This window comes from Octopus bimaculoides, chromosome 8, assembly GCF_001194135.2.
Source record: "Octopus bimaculoides isolate UCB-OBI-ISO-001 chromosome 8, ASM119413v2, whole genome shotgun sequence".
Classification (NCBI taxonomy): Eukaryota; Metazoa; Mollusca; class Cephalopoda; order Octopoda; family Octopodidae; genus Octopus; species Octopus bimaculoides.
This window is the reverse complement of record NC_068988.1, coordinates 37,076,144-37,082,707: the sequence shown is the minus strand read 5'-3', so window position 1 is coordinate 37,082,707 and position 6,564 is coordinate 37,076,144.

Here is a 6,564-nt window from a genome sequence, read left to right as displayed (position 1 = left end):
CACTGTCTGTAGCTGGTCTTCTCTTGGAAGAGCCCTGCTTCTCACATGGACAACTGTATGTTGGCTGCTCAAGAGTGGGCAGCAAAATAACCTATTTGTATATGCTCCACAAGGGAAAACAAGGAACATTGTTTACAACGAGGTGTTATAATCACAACAGCAAGAAAGTATGTACATGATCACCTTCTTTTACGAAACTTCATTGACTTTCATATATTTATATTGATATACATATATATACGTGTTTGGGTGCGTGTGTGTATATACATCTCTATATATAAAGACTAGACGGCGTTTTTAGATTTCATTATTCTCTTTAACCCGGGCAACGCCGGGTATTTCTGCTTGTTATAAATAAATCTTTACATTTAACAATTTTGTTTAAATTTCCTTCCTTTATTTCGTTTGTTACTATGTCTTCCCTCAAATCGTTGTTTTATGGCATTGTCTTCTTAGTTGACCTCCTTTCCATTATTCTGTGCTAATAATTTTAACTTTCTTCATTTCATCAATTATATTTCATATTACTTAATAATGCATATGTATTTATTCATCTAATTCCTTCGTTTAATTGACATCTATTTAGTTATTTAATACATTTATCTAATCACATAACCTAATACTTTATAACTTAATCAGCAGCTATTTTAAAAAATAACCCTGCCTGTAATTATTTAAAATTTACCTTCATTCAATTTCAACAATTCTATAAAAATTTTCATCATTTAAATTAATGCATTTACGTCCGTTGTTCTTCTTCCTGATTTCTTTAATAGACTTATTGAAGATATACCCTGTGTTCGTTACGTTTTCAGAAATGTTATTTCTAATATTACTGTTTCATATTCACATACCTTAAAGTTAAACATGTAAAAACTTTATTTCGCCTCCCTGCACTCAAGCGAATTTCTTCTTACCTTATTTTGATTTCGAGCAATCAAAATTTCTCAAATAACAATTTTTCACTACAGACGTCAATTAACAATACTCTTTATTCTAGCATATATGATTTATTCATTTATTTATTTTATTCATTTACCTATTCTGATCTCGTTGTTATTCGTTTATATATTACTTGAAAATTTAACACACATTCAATTAGAGATCTATATCTGGTGTCCGTTCTACATTTCTAGAAAAGTCACAACATTAAATTTCCTATTAAGTCCTCACGAAGAAGAGAATTCAATACCAAAATACCGAAATGGAATATGAAAATACAAGTCATAAACTTATCGTATTTCTTATGTTTTACTTCACTTACATTCCTTTGGCTTTTCAATATATATATTGAGTTGGTGCATAATTATTGCGGCTTTTTTTCAACAAATTTTATTCAACAAAAACAATAACAACGGAATAGAGCTTGTGAATTCTTGAACAATAAGAAGTTGTTCCCGGTGGAACAAAAGGGATGGAAAAGGAGTTCATATGGATGTAAGGACCAATTACTTATTGATAAGAAGGTCATTGAAAATTGAAAATCCAAACGCAGAAAGCTCAGCGCTGCTTGGATAGATTACAAAAAGGCCTTTGACAATGTCCTCCATGCATGGATCATCTAGGTCCCGGAAATTTACAAGATAGCTCTAACAATTGTGTACTTTTTAAAAGCAATCATGAACTCGTGGAGAACCACCCGCATTTTAAATCATTAACAGGGATATATCACCTCACCGGGAATCAATATCACCATTACTATTCTGCCTCACTTTGTTCCCGCAACTGAATAATGCTAAGAGAGGCTATAAAATCTTTGACCAGAAAATTAATAATCTAGTCTATATGGATGATCTGAAACTGTTTGTCAAATACAACAAGAATTAAAAGAGGTCCTGAATATTGTCGCAGAATTAAGCTGTGATATAGGCATGGAATTCGGAAATTCAGAAATTCAGAACCTCAACCATTCCGAAGTATACGAATCTCTGGGAACCAATGAGAGTGATGATATCCAGTACTTTAAAATGAAAGAGAAAATCCGCAAGAAATGCAACTGAAGAGTAAGGGTGGTCCTAAACCAGATATAAGTGCTACTAACAGAATTAATGCGATCAATTCTTCGGCCATACTTGTAACCAGATATACCTTCGGAGTCTCACTGGCATGCAGACTAGGGATGGAAAGATCCATAACATCTTTACAAAGTACCGAATGCACCATCCAAAATTAGATGTAGACAGCATTTATCTTCCAATAGAAATAGGTGGAAGAGGCATGATACAGCTAGAACATCCTTCAAATCAGCAATATTAGGTCTTGAAAGGTACCTTAATGCAACAAGTGATGTGCACTGAAGCATGAAGATTCCACGTGCAGACACTGATCATCTACACACGAAGAGAGCAAATGGAAGAAGGAAACTGATAAGTGTAGAAAATTACGGGCGTACCGAACTCGGTATTTCGCAGAACTTCACATCCCTGATCAAAAGCCGCAGCATAACATCAATGTAGGAGGTGAAGTTCACCTCCGCCTCCGAGCCACCACGCACCTCATACAGTTCAGTGAAGTGCCACAGAAATTGACTCTTCAATTGTTGTTGTTGTTGTTGTTGTTGTTGTTGTTCTTCTTCTTCTTCTTCTTCTTCTTCTTCTTCTTCTTCTTCTTCTTCTTCTTCTTCTTCTTCTTCTTCTTCTTCTTCTTCTTCTTCTTCTTCTTCTTCTTCTTCTTCTTTCTTTCTTTCTTCTTTCTTTCTTATTTTCTTTCTTTCTATTCTTGCTTGTTTTCTACCCATCTTGGTGGGAAGGACGGGGAAGTCTTCGTGCAAATTGCCTTAACAGCTTCCCTCCTTATTCCTGCTTTTCGTCGCCATCTGCAAAGTTTACCTTCTTCGAAGAAAATTTGGAAGAAATTCGAAAACAAAAAGGGTTGTATCACCCCCAAAACGGGGATTTGGCTAATAAACGTCAGCACCCCCACCCCACAAAAAATGGGCAGCTGGCTTGAAAATCAAATTAACCAACAAAATACAGTATATAACCTTTTGAAACAAGTGAATTAGTCATAAATTTACAACGTTCCAAAAACTCACCTCTAGCTATGGCCACAATAATAAAAATAATTGTTATTATCATTATAATAACAAAAATTGTAATAACAATAATATCTAATCATTTGATCTGCACAGGCACTATATATATATATATATATGTACGTATGCATATGTGTATGTATGTAGTCTTTCTTTCATTCTTTCTTTCGTTCTTTCTTTCATTCTTTCTTTCTTTCTTTCTTTCTTTCTTACTTTCTTTCTTCCCTCCTTTCTTTCGTACTTTCTTTCTTTCTTCCTTTCTTTCTTACTTTCTTTCTTTCTTCTTCTTCTTCTTCTTCTTCTTCTTCTTCTTCTTCTTCTCCTGCTGCTGCTGCTGCTGCTGCTGCTACTGCTACTACTACTACTACTACTACTACTACTACTACTACTACTACTACTACTACTAGTAATAATAATGGTATCGAATTTTGCCTCACGGGCAGCAATTTTTGGTGGGCAGGGAATGAGTCGGTTACATCGTCCTTAATGTTTAATTGGTACTTATTTTATGGACTCCGAAAGGGATGAAAGTTGAAGTCGACCTCGGCGGAATCCACCAGCTCGCTGCCTTAATAATAATACTAATAATAATAATAATAATAATAATAATAATAATAATAAAAATAAGAAGAAGAAGAAGAAGAAGAAGAAGAAGAAGAAGAAGAAGAAGAAGAAGAAGAAGAAGAAGAAGAAAGAAGAGGAAGGAAAATAATAATATAAACATATAAACAAACACATACATGCGCACACACAACCACACACACGCACACGCACACGTGCACATACACATATATAGAGGCTGTTACAATTTTTCTATGTAACTCATTAAATATTCATGAATTGTAATTAAATATATCTGAGTTTTTAGTGTGTTTCAGGGATCACTTATATATTGATTAGTGAAACGTAATTTATTTCTTCCAGAATATAGGGCCCATGATAATTGCTATTTGGATCTCTTGGAACAATTGACAAAATAGTGTAGGCCTAAGGTCATTTAATCCCTATAAAGAAGATTTATTACAGCCAAGTTTATTCGACAAATGACACGGCATAATGCATCTAAAAATTGATTACAACCATTGTGTAGTCATTATACCCTTGCAAGTTCTACTATATAACTCTACTGAATGGATAAAGGGTATTCTGCCAAATGGACTGTAATTCCTAAACGATAATATATGTCCTGGTGACATGGAAATTTAACAAAGCAGATTTCTAAAATATCTCATTAAGTGTGATTCACGTTTGGATAGAATTGCTTAAAGAGACAAAGTGAGTTGAGGTTGATGATAAAAAAAAATGTAATATTAGATTAAGTTTTCTATTATTGTAGAAAGAATTTACAATATATGTATCGGCACCTGAGCGAATGCTCCATACAATTTGTAGCCTATAACATTGTATTATCCTTCGAACATTCTGTTGTTACCTGCTTCTCCATCCAATCTACCGTACAAGTGACTGGTTTGAAAAATCCTTTAGTTTTTTTTTGCTAGATGTATAAAATATACGTGTACGATTGGGTTTGGAAATCTCCCAAGTATTTCAGTACAAAAGCAAATACAGAAATGACATTATAAACATTCAAACAAAGACATGCAAACATGTATAGAAAGGCGTGTGCTCAGCTATTAATCCATCGATCCATCTATCGATCCATCAATCCATCTATGCACGCACAATCCGCTCCATGGACATCAATCTCACAAGATTCTGATATCAACTGCCAACATCGATTGAGACAGTGGTACTCGCTATAATTACATCAGACATGTATTTATTTACATATGCTAACAAATGAGGTGCATAGCGTCCTGTGGGTCGCAAGTAAACTCTTCGAGAAGTACTCCCTATGACCTCTCATGAGAACGTCGACGGGCATGCGTAACACACCTCAGAAAAGACTTGGAAAAGAAATACTGTTTGCCACAAACATTTATGCATCGGTTTGTTTCGCACAAACGTGATGAGGATACTAATATTAACATGAAGAGTAGCTTCACGTTGATCTGAGACTGTCACGTTCAGTCACATGCTTTAGCTTAGGCATTAGGAATTCAAGAGCAGAAGATAACGGTAAAATATCTAATGAACAAAGGAGAGAGTTAAGGCATTAAACTCCCAAGAGTCAATCGTAAATGTCGACGTAGCATGTGTCTCAAATTGCCATCACATTGCTGTATGTTGCCGTCGATAGAAAAGATTACTCTAAGATAAAAAACAAAAAACAAAAAACAAAAAAAAACACAACGCATTTGCCGTTGTATGTGTACATATCAACATAAGTAATATTGATAGTGTATTCTCCTGAAAACCTCTGTCATGTGCAAATATAGGTATTTGGAATTGAAAAGGAAACTAATGTATAGCCATACAGATTCATGACCTACACATGTGAATATCTCTTCTCAGATTAATGAGAAGAATATTTATAGACAAGTACTTCAAAATCTGTAGCAGCTTTAGCTTAATTATAAATTAGCATTCATACCAATAAATGTTTGGTGCGACTAGTTATCTTAGTAAATCTCTAAGTGACAAACTTCAAAGGTCAGTATTTTCGGGCAAAAAAGTCAGTATTTTCGGCTATCACACAAATATGAAGTAGATTTTCACTTCAACGTTTGGGACAGGAGTGCGAAGATACCCAATGAGTGCGCGCGCGCGCGTATGTGTGAGCGTGTCAGAGCGAGCGCATGCGTGTGTGTGTTTGTGTGTGTGTTTGTGTGTGTGTTTGTGTGTGTGTCTGTGTGTGTGTGTGTGTGTGTGTGTCTTTGTACGAGTTTATGAATGAATGTGGCTGACTATATATATTTACGTGTTTATGAGTCTGCGTGTGTATGTGCATACACACACGCACACACACATACAAACACAAACACACACACATGCATAGGTGAATAATAAAAAGAAAGTTCTTCGTACAGTATCATATATATTTGAAAAAATGAGTACAAATGGCTTTTTGTAGGGGATAATTCTTATTTTAATTTTATTAATAATGTTTACAGTGAGTTACTCTGATATAAGTTTCCAGCTTGAAGTGGCCGTTTTGAACGTGAGGCGAGAGTGTTATGAAGACAGTTGTTGTAAAACGCAGAATCTATTCACTAATGACGTACACAGCGGAAACTAGCATATTTGCTTTTGAATATGCCGCATTATATCAAGAATAAATATGCACATCACCCTTCTTGAATCATAAAGAACAAGAATAACAATACCTATTTGTAAGTCATACTTATAAAAGCATCAAAACTGTCGTCACAACAGAACTAGATGGCATGATATAAATCGACTGCTTACTACAAAGGCGTAGGTGTGTAGTAAGGAACAAGTTTCCCAACCACAAGGTTTCGAGTTCAGTCCTGTGTAGTTCATCCAGCAAATTTCTTCTACTATAGCCTTTGGCCGAGGAAACCAGGTGAGTTGATTTCGTAGACGGAAATTCAAAGAAACCTGTTGTTTATATATACATACGTACATACATACATACATACATACATACATATATATATATATATATA